The 13,602-nt window shown below is 47.3% G+C and overlaps 1 protein-coding gene across 5 annotated transcripts in view; it reads right to left on the bottom strand.

The window, feature by feature from the left end:
- LOC119397887 (uncharacterized) overlaps positions 1-13,602 on the bottom strand; it is a 148,303-nt gene that overhangs the window by 39,793 nt on the left and 94,908 nt on the right. The window lies entirely within an intron of this gene.

Genomic DNA, 13,602 nt, shown 5'->3' with positions numbered 1-13,602 from the left:
CGCAATTCGCACGGGCAATGACTCATCCGTAAGCATGGCTTCCATCGACTTGATGAAGAAGGAGCAAAAATATCTTGATCACTGCCTTAGTAATCATCGCACATGCGCCATGATGGAATGCTGTCTGCAAGCATTTATAATTTTTTTTTCGGAAGGTATATATTCCACTGAGGCGAAATAAACTCGTTTTTCTTAGACAACGGCCTGTGTCGCCACTTCTATGCTGTCTCCTGTCTTAGCTCTGTTTTCAAGTTTCAATATGGAGCATTAGCAACGAGCCCGCATCAAAAAACTTTTCAGTTTAGAAACACCGTTCCTCTCCGGGCTCAATTCATCAGGAGGAATTTGAATAGGTGTCGGAGGAAGTACTTGAAGACTGCATCAAAGACGACAGCCTAATATCACCGATCGCGCTTTTGCTTTTCGGGTTATTAAGATATTTTCGCCTTCGCGCGCGACACCACCAAGCGAACCTATTGCGGGTCAAAAGTGAAATGTCAAAATTTCTTTGCTGTCTGTGCTGCTTCCGGACGTCAATCTCGTGTGTGAGCCATCCACCTGGAAACGTAACACTTTGTTTTTAGCAGGATCTTTCTAATAGATCTGTCATGAGTGAAATGGGCATGGAGCGGCCAACGAAAATGATTACGAAATGTCAGTCGTACGTATTTTGGACGGCTTGTGACACTTCGACATTATCTACGCTGCAAGCTCTTTGTACAATTGTTCGATAGTGCCGATGAGGTCTACTCCGGAGCAATATCACAGGGAACATTGAAATCACCTTGTGAATGTCATAGCGCCAAAGGCAGTTGGAAAGCGCAAAAGTGGTCTTAATGCTGACTTCTCAAGCGGCAGGAATCACTTGCAATTCAAAACGTCACGTTCATGTCCGCACATTACAAGTAATCATTGACTGAACGCGAATTCAGTGTTTTGTTATTGATGATGACAGTACATGCAACAGGGGTCAGTAAGTGCGAGTTCAGCTGTCTTATACAGTGTAGCGTAATGTGGTACGTCTGTGAACCCACCGAGGAGACGTGGACGGTGCGCCTGTCATGAAATTTTATAAAATTTTTGGCGTCACGTAGCACGTGATCTTTTTACGAGCTGGCAGCTGACAAATAATCCCTCGCATACCACCTGAAGGCATCATTATTCGAAGGTCGTAGGTTCTGTCCATGCCGGCGGCAAGTTATCTTTCCATCCACTTTACTTTCCTCACATTTAGATCCTAAACACTAGAAATAACATCCCCTATACATTCCTTGGCATTATTTTCTGTTAATTGGCATTAATATTGTGTTTAACAAAAAAACACACGAGCTCTTAAAAGTCATCTTCTTTCCTTCATTCATAGCAAGGGTCTCGTTCTCGCAGACTTGATGCCTTCAGATGGTATCTGAGGGATGATTGGCCAGCTGCCAGCTCGTAAAAAGATCACGTGCTACATGACGCCAAAAGGTAGAAAAATGGTTTATCCCGGAGCACACCGGTGCGAATTGTCGAAGATGACATCAGTTCATTTCATTGGGGCGCCATCAAACGTCATAGGGCGAGTGAAACATGGTCAGGCGACCCCGCGAAAATCGACTTTAGGGTAGGCCTCCATTTTATTGTATTTTGAGTGTTCTAGGCTGAATAACTTCGGACTGCGTGCCCTTATCTCTGCAATTCTTGCTCCACTAATCTCTTCAGCCTTCAGTCTAGGCAACCCAAAATGAGGTCTGGAGAAGTGTTAGAGGGTCCCTTTAAGCAATAACAATTTTGGTTGTCGTAGATAGAAATCGACCACGCCATTATTTGAAATTGCTTGTATTTGTGTGAAACTTTAATGTGCCTATATTTGCGATATTGGAGGCCTAGTACGATGTTTTGCCTGCCTATCTTTGGCGCCTAAAACGAGCTTTTTAATGCCCAAAAAAATTCGGCAGATACCACGCACCGTGGGAATCGATGTTATGCGAAGCATGCGTGGGATGGTGGCTGTGGCGCAATTTTTCACATTGTGCGAAACGTTACGAAATGTCGCTAGAGAAATGTGGAAGTCCTATACGCACACTCATATGTGGTAGAGTCGCATATTTATTATATAACCAGTTGTTTATGGTTGCGTAACGATGCCAACAGTAACATGGGTGTTACCAACACCAGACGCGGCAAGCTGATATGTAGTGCTCATATTCTTCAATGCTGGGTAGCGCGAATCCGAACACGACGAAAAGGGAACACATGCACAGGACAGGAGTTACTCGCAAGGAAGCTTCATTGAGGAAAGTTTCGCTAAATATATGGTACGCAGCCGAGTGGCCCGCGCAGGCCCACTGCGCACACGTTACCCTTACAGTTGCAGTTGTTACAGTTGCGTTACAGTTGTTATGCTTATATTTGTCCATTATCAAGGAGAACGCACGCACGTTTCAGGAGTTTGTGTATGTGTAGGAGGTGGCCCTGACAGTTATTGAACCAGGTCATCATCACCGTGATCGGTGAGCACCAGCAGCTGGACCGGACATGTTAATGGATCCGTTCATGATCGCGGCTACGAGGGGTCTAAGTGTAGTGAAGTGCGAAGTATCGTGCAGCTGGTGTAATTCCTGGATGCCTATTACGATGAAATGATCCATGATGCCTCCTGTCCTGGACGTGGCAGCGAGGTCTTTTGATGTCCTGGCCACATCCAGTCCTTCACGCAGTATAAGAACCAGGCGTTGTTGGGTCTTGATAAGTGAATGTTGAAGTCACCGCAAATGATGACAGGCCTGGTTCTCTGGCATATTTATTGTTTTTTTGTCTTCCAGGGGTGTTCTGTCTTCAGCTCCCTGATTTTCGTTGGGCCGCGGTCGTGTAGTGGTTACGGTGCTCGGCTGCTGACTCGAATGTCGCGGGTTCGATCCCGGCTCGGGGGTCGCATTTAGATGGAGGCAAAACGCTAGGTGCCCTTGTACTTGCGATCTCAGTGCATGTTTATGAATACCAGATGTTCGAAATTTCCGTAGCCCTTGGCTATGGCACCTCTCACACTAACATCGTGGTTTTGAGACAGAATACCGCAACAATTATTATTATTATCACTTTCCTTGCGTGTCAATGTATGTGTTCGCCGTTACTGTGTTGGTTGAGACTCTCTATCACCTGTGGCACATACCCGCATAACATGAACTTAGTTGTGCGTGTATGTGCCATACATGACTGAGAGAAAAGGTTTCATGACGTACGTGACAGGTATTTTGCGTTATTCATGTCATGACCATTGAATCGTGTTCGTCATACAATGATCCCCTGCTAGGCCAATTTTCGCATATTGCAAGTTATGGAGACGACCGGGAGAGCACCCAGACGTAGGCGGCTAGATAGATAGATAGATAGATAGATAGATAGATAGATAGATAGATAGATAGATAGATAGATAGATAGATAGATAGATAGATAGATAGATAGATAGATAGAAACGGCCGAAGTGTCTGAGCTTCGCTAAGAAATGAATCGCATTTAAAATCCGGCCTCTACTGATGACTACCCGTGAAGCGCCGTGCCGCAAGATGACCTGTTGAGGGAGAAAAGAAGAGACTGCGGCCGCTGAGGCAGATGTAAGTGCCTCGCATTCCGTATATCGAGTTCAATAATCCACTCACACTACAGCCTTTGGGTGGCCGGATGGAATCTTAGGAAGTGGTCTAAACTAGATGACAGAGAGAAACTAGCAGAGGAAGGTTCGTTGACGCGGATCACCTAGGAGTCGAACCCACGACGTCTCGGTCCGCGGCGGTAGGTGCCAAAGGCTCCACCCACTGGGAGGCCGACACACATACGTGTGTCCTTAAAACGCGCCTCTGCCTATGGCGTTCCTGAAGCGTTCTGTGGTAGGGTATGAGTGAGCAGAGGCACACGTTGCTCTATATACTTGGGAGCGTACACGTTGTCGTTTCTTTCTTTACATACGGATGGTTTGAGTCAGTGCATATCGAGTATCAGTGTCTTTTTTGTGGTTGTCGATGCCATCTTTGCGCGGGATTCACCATACGCCATGAACCGTACTAGGTATACATCAACCGCCAATGTGTCTAATGGTTAATGCTGAGCTGAAGGTCGCAGAATTGAGTCCCGGTCTCGGCGGCTGCATTTTGTTGGAAGAAAAATACTACAGGCCAGTGTACATTGATTTAGGCGGATGTTACAAAACACCACATCATCAATATATCCGGAGCCTTCCACTAGGGCGTCCCTTATAATCATATCGTGCTTTTAGGAAGATAAACTTCAACAATTGTTAGTAGCATACACTGTGTCCACAAAGGTTTAGTCATGGGCATGTACGTTAGACGTCGGGATTGACGTGTGCCACAAGGCATCAACGTCGGCGCATCTACGTCAAACGGTGCCATGGCTGCCAAACACTATAGTCATTGTGAAAGCTCTCATACGAGTATATCAAAGTAAAACACAAACTACTTTTGTGAAAACAGGTTTCTCTTTCGTGTGATACCGATTCCTGCGACGGAGAGGTCAACCCGTCATTTTAGGGGCGAAGCACCTTGCAACGCCGCGTCAACGCCGCGTGCAACGTCGTGACCCATTTGCTTGCTTGCATCGTCATGTACTGTCCATTTGTTTGAGCGCAAGAGAGCGCACCGCCGTCTCAGCGCTCGCCGTGGGGCGAGAGAGAGCGAACGGCGCGCGTTTACTATGAAAACGCGTTTTGTGCAACGAACGCTGAACTACCAGCCTGTGAGGAACGACAACCGTCCTCGTCCGCCAGAGACAACGCCGACGCAGGCAGCGTCTGCTAGCGAGTTTCTTGAAAGAACCGACTACTCGCGCTGCACAGCTGTTCATCGGGTACCACGCATAAATAGGCACTGGGTCTTGACCTGCAATGTAGTGCCGCTGGGAGATTTCTCTTGTGAGTAGTTGAACACTAAAGATTCCCAGCGTGCACTCTGTGTCTAACCTTTCTTCTGGCCCTCATTGCCCATTAGCAGTGATATTGCTGTGGGATACACGGGCGCACACTACATGCTTCGCCCCTTCGTAAGTGTCAGGTTAGTGGAGCTGAAACTCCATTCCCTGCATGCCTCTCCCCTCCCCAATTTCTTTTAAAAGCAAAACAGTGCAGTATGAACACTTGAAAATTTCGAGTGTCAGAACTCAAGCACGAATTTTCGGCAGCCGTGTCATCCGCATTAAAGAGCCTTTACTGTATGCGACATGCATGTCATGAACATTCATGTTTTCGCGGGTTGTTTGAGTTCTTCATACGTCGACGTGTCGTATTAGTCATTTTAGTGTATAGCAGTGTGATAAGATAAAACTACCATGACATCGCAATGGCACCTTGTCACGTAATACGTCTCAACGCACGAGACAAGCATGACGCGATTCATATCGCACATCGGCAATTTTAGTGTACGTAAGGTAATACAACGACCACGAAAACGCGATTACGTTTTTGTGCCTGTCAATACGTACATGACAAGTCAGTCACTTCATGACCAGTAATTCAGATTCGTTATACTGTGATGTCTTAATAATAATATCTGGGGTTTAACGTCCCAAAACCACGATATGATTATGAGAGAGGCCGTAGTGGAGGGCTCCGGAAATTTCGACCACCTGGGGTTCTTTAACGTGCACCTAAATCTAAGTACACGGGCCTCAGACATTTTATACTGTGATGTCTTGTGAAAATATTAATACAAGATAATATCTGCAGTTTTACGTCCTAAATCCACTATATAGTTATGAGGGGCGCCCTGGTGGAAGGCTCCCGAAATTTCTACCATCTGGTGTTCTTTAATGCGCACTCACATCGGATGTCATGCAACGCAAACGCCGGCAGTGTGACGCACTGCGGTCGGAGGAGCAAAAGCTAGCAAAGCACTAGAAAAGAGACTAGAACAGAAAATGTATGATCGCCAATGAAATGAATTAATCACAAAAAAACAGAAAAGGATACAAAATATACCCATAATCGAACAAAAAGACCATAAAAGAATACAACAGGCATGAAAACATGACGTGAACACGTAGGAAACACACGCGAGTCAGTGCTCCGCATTTCGTGCAGCGTTCAACTTGGAACTGGCTCAAATTTCGGCCAAACAAGGATCTTCTCGCCCACAAAGTTCTCTCTCGAAACTGAGTGGAGGAATATATCTTACGAGACAAAAGTGGAATAGAGTGGATTCGCAGAAACTTTCGCTTAGCATGACTGGCAGGGTGAAAATGCTTTCTGATTTAGTTCTGCGTGCATGTTATTAATGCCTACCGATCTACTTTAAGCACCAGCTCCGGGTACGCCTTTGTAGGGTAGCGGAGACTGGTAGGCCGAGACATGTATATATGGATTGTCCGGCCGGAGGGACTGTGTCGGGGGTGGCCCAGGTTTGGTTCCTCATCTTGTGAATTAATGATCATGATCAGATCATGATCAGTCGCTTGATGGCCTCACGGAAAGAGATTTGTGGTCAGGGCCGGAGCACGGACGGGGGGCCGTCGTGTGTTTCGCACAGTGCCTTCATGTGGTTGGTGACAACTTTATTGATATTCCCGCAGAGCTTTCGCCAACCGAGCCTTAGGTCTCCCACGCGGGGACGTCGAGGTCTTGCCTCCCCGCCGCCTCGTGGGCCTGCCGGATGGCCGAAAGTTGGCCGGCCAAGGATGACATTATTATTTAACCCGCTTTCCAGGCCGACCTCTCCTCCTTCTTCTCATTAAAAGCATCTTCTTCTTCTTCGTCGTCTTGAGGATACCTTTCGCAAAGCAGCAGAAGGTATTGCTGCTGATCTTTTTTCTTGGTTCTGTTTTGCGTAAGACATGCAGGAGAGCTATTTTAGGGGCGAAGCTCCTCTTAGTCTAACCTTGTGATGTCTCTGTTGCCCTGTGCAACCACCTTTGCAAACTGCCCACTACTTCGTCTTTGCACACATCCCACTACGATCCATCGCCGATCCATTACTTCACCGACAATAAAGCCGTTATAATGAAGGGCGAACGGAAGCCACCTTTGTGAACTGCCCACTGCTTCGTCTCTGCAAACATCCCACTACGACCCATCACAGATCCGTCCCTTCACCGACCATAAAGCCGTTATAATGAAGGGGGAACGGAAGCCACGTCTAGCTACCACTTACGATTAACAAAATTTCTTGTATAAATATATAGTGTTTGTCACATCTTTGATGATGTACTGGGCTATCGTTTTGATTACTGCTGGGCGAAACCACTGAAGATTTCACGGTGTAACCATGATTGCTTCAGGAGCTTCGCCCAAGCTCTTCATCATTCACCCGTGGATATGCTGTGGATTTTTTTCTTTTTCAATCATGGTTGCGCTGTTTATGAGGTATTTTCGACAACGCAATTTAAGTCCGGCGAGAAAGATGGAGGAATATTATGCGCGTTTTGGGAGTTTTAAATGTACTTATATGCATAGGGACTTCATTCACGTTAACATTGGGGCATATCCTGTACTGCGTATCCTGTACAGTTGTCAGAAATGTGGGAAGAAACAACGGGTACGCCGACGTCAGCAGCGTCTGCTAGCGAGTTTCTTAAAAAAAAACGACTGCTCGCGCTGCAGAGCCGTTCATCGGCTACCCCGTATATATAGACACCGGGTCTAGACCTGCAATGTAGTGACGCTGGGAGATTTCATATGTGAGTAGTTGAAAACTAAAGATTCCCAGCGTTCACGTTAACTAAAAGCGGACTGCGAGTCTCTGTGTGTAACCTTTCTTATGACCCTCATTGCCCATTAGCAGCGATATTGCTGTGGGAAACACCGGCGCACACTGCATGATTCGTCCCTCCATAAGTGTTACGTTAGTGGAGCTGAAATTCCCTTCCCTACATGCATCGCCCCTCCCAAATTTCTTTTAAAACGAAAGCAGTACCGTATGAACACTTTAAAATGTCCACTGTTAAAGCTCATGCAAGAATTGTAGGCATCCGTGTCATCCGCATTAAAAACACTTTACTGCAGGCGAAATGCATCTCGTGAACATTCATGATGTCGCAGGTCGTGTCTGTTTCGTCCGTCGTCTTAGAAAAAATTTTGCGCAAGAAGTAGTGATCATGGACTACCAACTAGCTCGAATCCACACCTTGTTAAAACGTATTTCCGAGCCCGAGCCTGGCCCGGGCCCGCTGACTTTGTCGAAGGCCCGCCCGAGCCCGACAAGAAAGGGCTGCGAGCCCGCCCGGCCCGGCTCGACGAACGAAACCACAATCCCGGGCCGGGCCGGCCCGGCTTTTTGAAGGTTCGCTGCGAAAACAAAACATCGTTTTCCGGTAATCTGGCATTTTACCGAGCATCTCAAATATGATCAAACAACACGCGACGAACAGTCTCTATTACACAGATTACAAATTACAAGTAGAGGGCCTCATGCCAGCAACACTGGTGTTCGCTCGCCAAAGCCGTCACGTGTATGGGGTATGCCCATGCAAGCGTCAGCTTGCACGAAGGCGATCTACGACGGGTCGCTGTCGCTTGCATTTTCACTCATATGGGATTTGGCCTTAAATTTAACGCGAACAGTCGCGTGGCGCGGTCAATAGCTCAGGTGGTGTTACTTCTCTGTTTCTCGGAGTGCAAGAGAGACGGTGTTTTAGCTGCTCCCCTTTTGTTTAAAGTAGCGAATGGACAGGAAAAGCGGTAAAGCGCGGTCGCGGAAAAGGCGCTGCATGTGTGCTGGAAAACAATTCCCGCTCTTTCTCTATATTGCGGGGTTGAGTCGGGCTTTGCGACGGGCCCAAGCCCGGCCCGATAAAGCTCCAAGTAGCCCGAGCCCGGCCCGGGCTCGAGGTGAAAATACGTCGGCCCGCCCGAGCCCGGCCCGCGGGCCTGCTCGGGCTCGGGCTTTAGGGCTACCCGGAGCCCGTGCATACCTCTAATCTGGTGTTCTTTAATGCGCACTCACATCGGATGTCATGCAACGCAAGCGCCGGCAGTGTGACGCACTGCGGTCGGAGGAGCTAAGGCTAGCAAAACACTAGAAAAGATACTAGAACAGAAAATGTATAATTGCCAATGAAATGAAATTATCACTAAAAAGTACAGAAAAGGATACAAAATATAACCATAATCAAACAAAAAGACCATAAAAGAATACAACAAGGCTGAAAACATGAAGTGAACACGTAGGAAACACACGCGAGTCAGTGCTCCGTATTTCGTGCAGCGTTCAACTTGGAACTGGCTCAAATTTCGGCCAAAACAGGATCTTCTCGCCCACAAAGTGCTTTCTCAAAACTGAGGTGGAGGAATATATCTTACGAGACAAAAGTGGAATAGAGTGGATTCGCAGAAACTTTCGCTTAGCATGACTGGCAGGGTGAAAATGCTTTCTGATTTAGTTCTGCGTGCATGTTATTAATGCCTACCGATCTACATTAAGCACCAGCTCCGGGTATGCCTTTGTAGGGTAGCGGATACTGGTAGGCCGAGACATGTATATATGGATTGTCCGGCCGGAGGGACTGTGTCGGAGGTGGCCCAGGTTTGGTTCCTCATCCTGTGAATTAATGATCATGATCAGATCATGATCAGTCGCTTGATGGCCTCACGGAAAGAGATTTGTGGTCAGGGCCGGAGCATGGACGGGAGGGCCGTCGTGTGTTTCGCACAGTCCCTTCATTTGGTTGGTGACAACTTTATTGATAATTCCGCAGAGCTTTCGCCACCCGGGCCTTAGGTCTCCCACGCGCGGACGTCGAGGTGTTGCCTCACCGCCGCTTCGTGGGCCTGCCGAATGGCCGAAAGTTGGCCGACCAAGGATGACATTATTTTCATCTTGAAGATACCTTTCGCAAAACAGCAGAAGGTATTGCTGCTGCTCTTTTTTCTTGTTCTGTTTTTGCCAAAAGACATGCAGTAGAGCTATTTTAGGGCCGAAGCTCCTCTTAGTCTAACCTTGTGACGTCTCCGTTGCCCCGCGCAACCACCTTTGCAAACTGCCCACTACTTCGTTTTTGCAAATATCCCACTACGACCCATCACCGATCCTTTGAAAACTGCCCGCTACTTCGTCTTTCCAAACATTCCGCTACGATCCATCACCGATCCTTACTTCACCGACCATAAAGCCGTTATAATGAAGGGCGAACCGAAGCCACCTTTGCAAACTGCCCACTGCTTCGTCTTTGCAAACATCTCACTACGACCCATCACAGATCCATCACTTCACCGACCATAAAGCCGTTAAAATGAAGGGGGAACGGAAGCCACGTCTAGCTACAACTTACGATTAATAAAATTTCTTCTATAAATATATACAGTGTTTGTCACATCTTTGATGACGTACTGGGCTATCACTTTGATTACTGCTGGGCGAAACCACTGAAGATTTCTCGGTGTAACCATGATTGCTTCAGGAGCCTCGCCCAAGCTCTTCATCATTCACCCATAGATATGCTGTGGATTTTTTCTTTTTCAATTATGGTTGCGCTGTTTATGAGGTATTATTGACAACGCAATTAATTCCCGGCGAGAAAGATAGAGGAATATTATGCGCGTTTTGGGAGTTTAAAAAGTAAACAGGCCTGCGCTGAAAGCGCAGCACAGTCACAACGAAAGCTGGAAGAGCGGCGTTTCTAGAGCCCGTTAAGCTCTCTTGGGGCTACAATACAAGTACACTAGAAAGGTACCCACTACGCCATAAATCACAATCTTTGTGAAGTTAGGAAGCACCTGCTAAGCCATTATTCGTCATTCTGCGGAGAAGGGAGGCACCAACTACACGTCTGTAAGGCATTATGTGCACTTTGCTGACGCGACGACTGATGACGATGAAGAATTATGCCTCAGCCCTTTGTAATGGGTTGGAATCTTTAAACGTGCCACCAGTTATATATTTGCATTGGGTGACGCCCGGTCTCTATTTACCTCTCCCGTCATGCTGTATAACATATGTTGAAAATGACGAGGCGTGACTATTACAAGGTATTTACACTGAGTGCAGAGACGGGGGACAGCACCCACAGGACAGCCAGGCGGCTCTTTGTCGTCTTCTGTACGCAGAATGTCTGGCTTATGGGTTAGCTGAGATTTCCCCGGTAAAAGCGGTCTCGGTGCGCTTTAAATGTTCTTCAGAAGGAGGGCGGTATTGTTTAGCATGCGCTACGTATGGGCTGTTTGCAGGCGGGTTGTCTCGGAAACGGGAACGATCTCGTAGGTGATCCGTTACTGGGAAGACGATGGTACACTTGCGATAACAACTTCTCGGAACCCACGACGAACGCGGGCAACACAGGAGAACTAGGGAAACGCGAGAAACGAACGTATGCCTGCTGTCGTAAGGGTCTTCTGGGCTGCTTGTGAAGCCGACAGCCTAGAGCGGGCTATTGACGCGCGTGGTCGGCAACTAGCATCCCGTGCGTACTGGCGGAGGTGTAGTAGCCGGAAGGAGGGTGTCCGTGGTAGGATCACGGCCATGGATATAAAAAGGTGAGTAACCGGCGCTATGCTATATGTTGACTGGGAGAGAGACGGGGGGGGGCGAAGAACTATGGACCCCGAGGAAATGAATCATGCTTGGCTTCCTTGGCAAAATACAATACTTGAAGGAACCCACTGCATAAATCTTAACTTTACTGAGACGAGGAAGTGGATCATGCCATGGGCTTGGCACAACCAATACAAGCACTTGCGAGGAACCCACTACGCTAAAATCATTGTAATTTGAGACCCCGAGGAAGTGTATCATGCGCTTAGGGCTTCCTTGGCAAACAATACAGTACTTGGGGAACACTACGCATAAATCATTGCAATTTTTGAGAAGTAGGGCACAGGCACTGTGCCATTTTTCGTCATTCTACGGAGAGCGTTGGTACCTGCTAAACGCATGTAAGGCATTATACGCACTTTGTTGATGTTGTGCCTGATGACGATGAAGAATTATGGCACAGCCCTTTGTAATGGGTTGGAAGCATTCAACAACCTACTCGTTGCGCAATTCGCATTGTGTGACGCCTGGTTACAGAATTCGCGTTGTGCGACGCCCGGTTACAGAATTCGCGTTGTGCGACGCTGGGTGCTTATTTTACTCTTCTACCACGCTATATTGCATATGCTAATGTGGTTCGTTCCCGACATGAAGCCTGTACAGGACTTTTTGCACAGCAGTTTCAGTGGTTTATGTCTGGAAGCAGGCAATAAAGAAAAAAAAAAAACCTGCATGGCTCAGAGGTGGAATACTGGGCTCCCACGCAGAGGGCCCAGGTTGGAACCTCGTTCCATCCTGGAACTTTTTTCTTATTTCGTTTTTTTTCTTATTTCGAGCGATACTGGTTATGGACACCGGCGGCGGTGGCGGCGGACAACTACGGCGCCAAAACGGCCGGTGAAATGATCTCATAACAGCTTTCGCACTAAAATGCACTTATATGCATAGGGACTTCATTCACGATAACATTGGGGCATATCCTGTATGCGTATCTGTACAGTTGTGAGCAAGGGGGAAGAAACAATGAATTCAAGTTTAATCAATGTTACTTGTAATGTGCGGTATGATGGAGGAAGTGCAAGCGAACATCTTTCTGTTTAGTGGTCAGCGTGGTGAGCAATTTTGAGCTTGCTTACTGCCTTTGGCAGCCATTACCTTTAGCAGATAATTTTAGTGCTTTCTTCACACTGCTCACGTATGTGAACCATCGGCACAACTACACAATTGTATAGCTCTAGCTCATATGATGTACACCGTCCAGCAACAGTAAATTTTCACCCGCTCTGCCACTCAGCCAGGGAGCTTTCGAGCCAAAATGACAGGAAAATGACCCCTTTCGCGCGCCTTGCCCATTCGCTGTTATTGCAGCGCGCGTTTACTTCCCTCCCCATGCTCCTCACACCCATGTCACCCCCCCGGACCTCCCCAGGAAACTCTTAGTGTTATTTTCTCATTCCAGAGACTCGAAAGACGACAAGGCACCCGGCCGCGGCCTTTGAAGAAAGCGAAGAAATTCAATTTTACTTTTGATCTGCAATGGATCGGTCGCATTGTCGCGGGCGCGCTTAGGCGAAGACAACGTAACGACCCGAAATATGAGCAGAGCGATCTTACCCACTAGGCCGTTGCCTTTGATGAAGTCTTCGAGAATTCCCTGCTACACCGCGACAACCCCTTTACTCCAATACGAGTTCATAGACTGGGAAAGTACGGACTGATGGGCGAGTTCGAACTCATCTTAATGCTGTGGTGCACGAAAGAACGAAAACACGAAGGAGGCATCGAAACACGGCGCATAGACTGGTCCGTTAAAAACGTTATTTTCTGTTACAGTAGTGATGTCGTAGCTTGGTGCTGTAAGGTACGCAATGAGTCGAGCGACGTCTGAACAAATTTATTGCAATATACATTTATTTTTATTAAATGCGAAGCATTTCTTAGCGAACTTCTGCGACTTTGAGCGTACTATCTATCTATCTATAGCCGCCTACGACATGTGCCCTGGCTCGTATCGATGCTCCAAATTGGTATGGGAAACATGAATCATTACGAACATATGAGGTATACCAATGGGAATTGGGTATGGTATAACATGACCATACTCATGAACATATTTGACCACACCACGGTCCTACGATGATGAGACATACAT

This window comes from Rhipicephalus sanguineus, chromosome 6 (genome assembly GCF_013339695.2).
Source record: "Rhipicephalus sanguineus isolate Rsan-2018 chromosome 6, BIME_Rsan_1.4, whole genome shotgun sequence".
NCBI lineage: Eukaryota > Metazoa > Arthropoda > Arachnida > Ixodida > Ixodidae > Rhipicephalus > Rhipicephalus sanguineus.
This window is presented reverse-complemented; position numbering and strand designations above follow the sequence as displayed.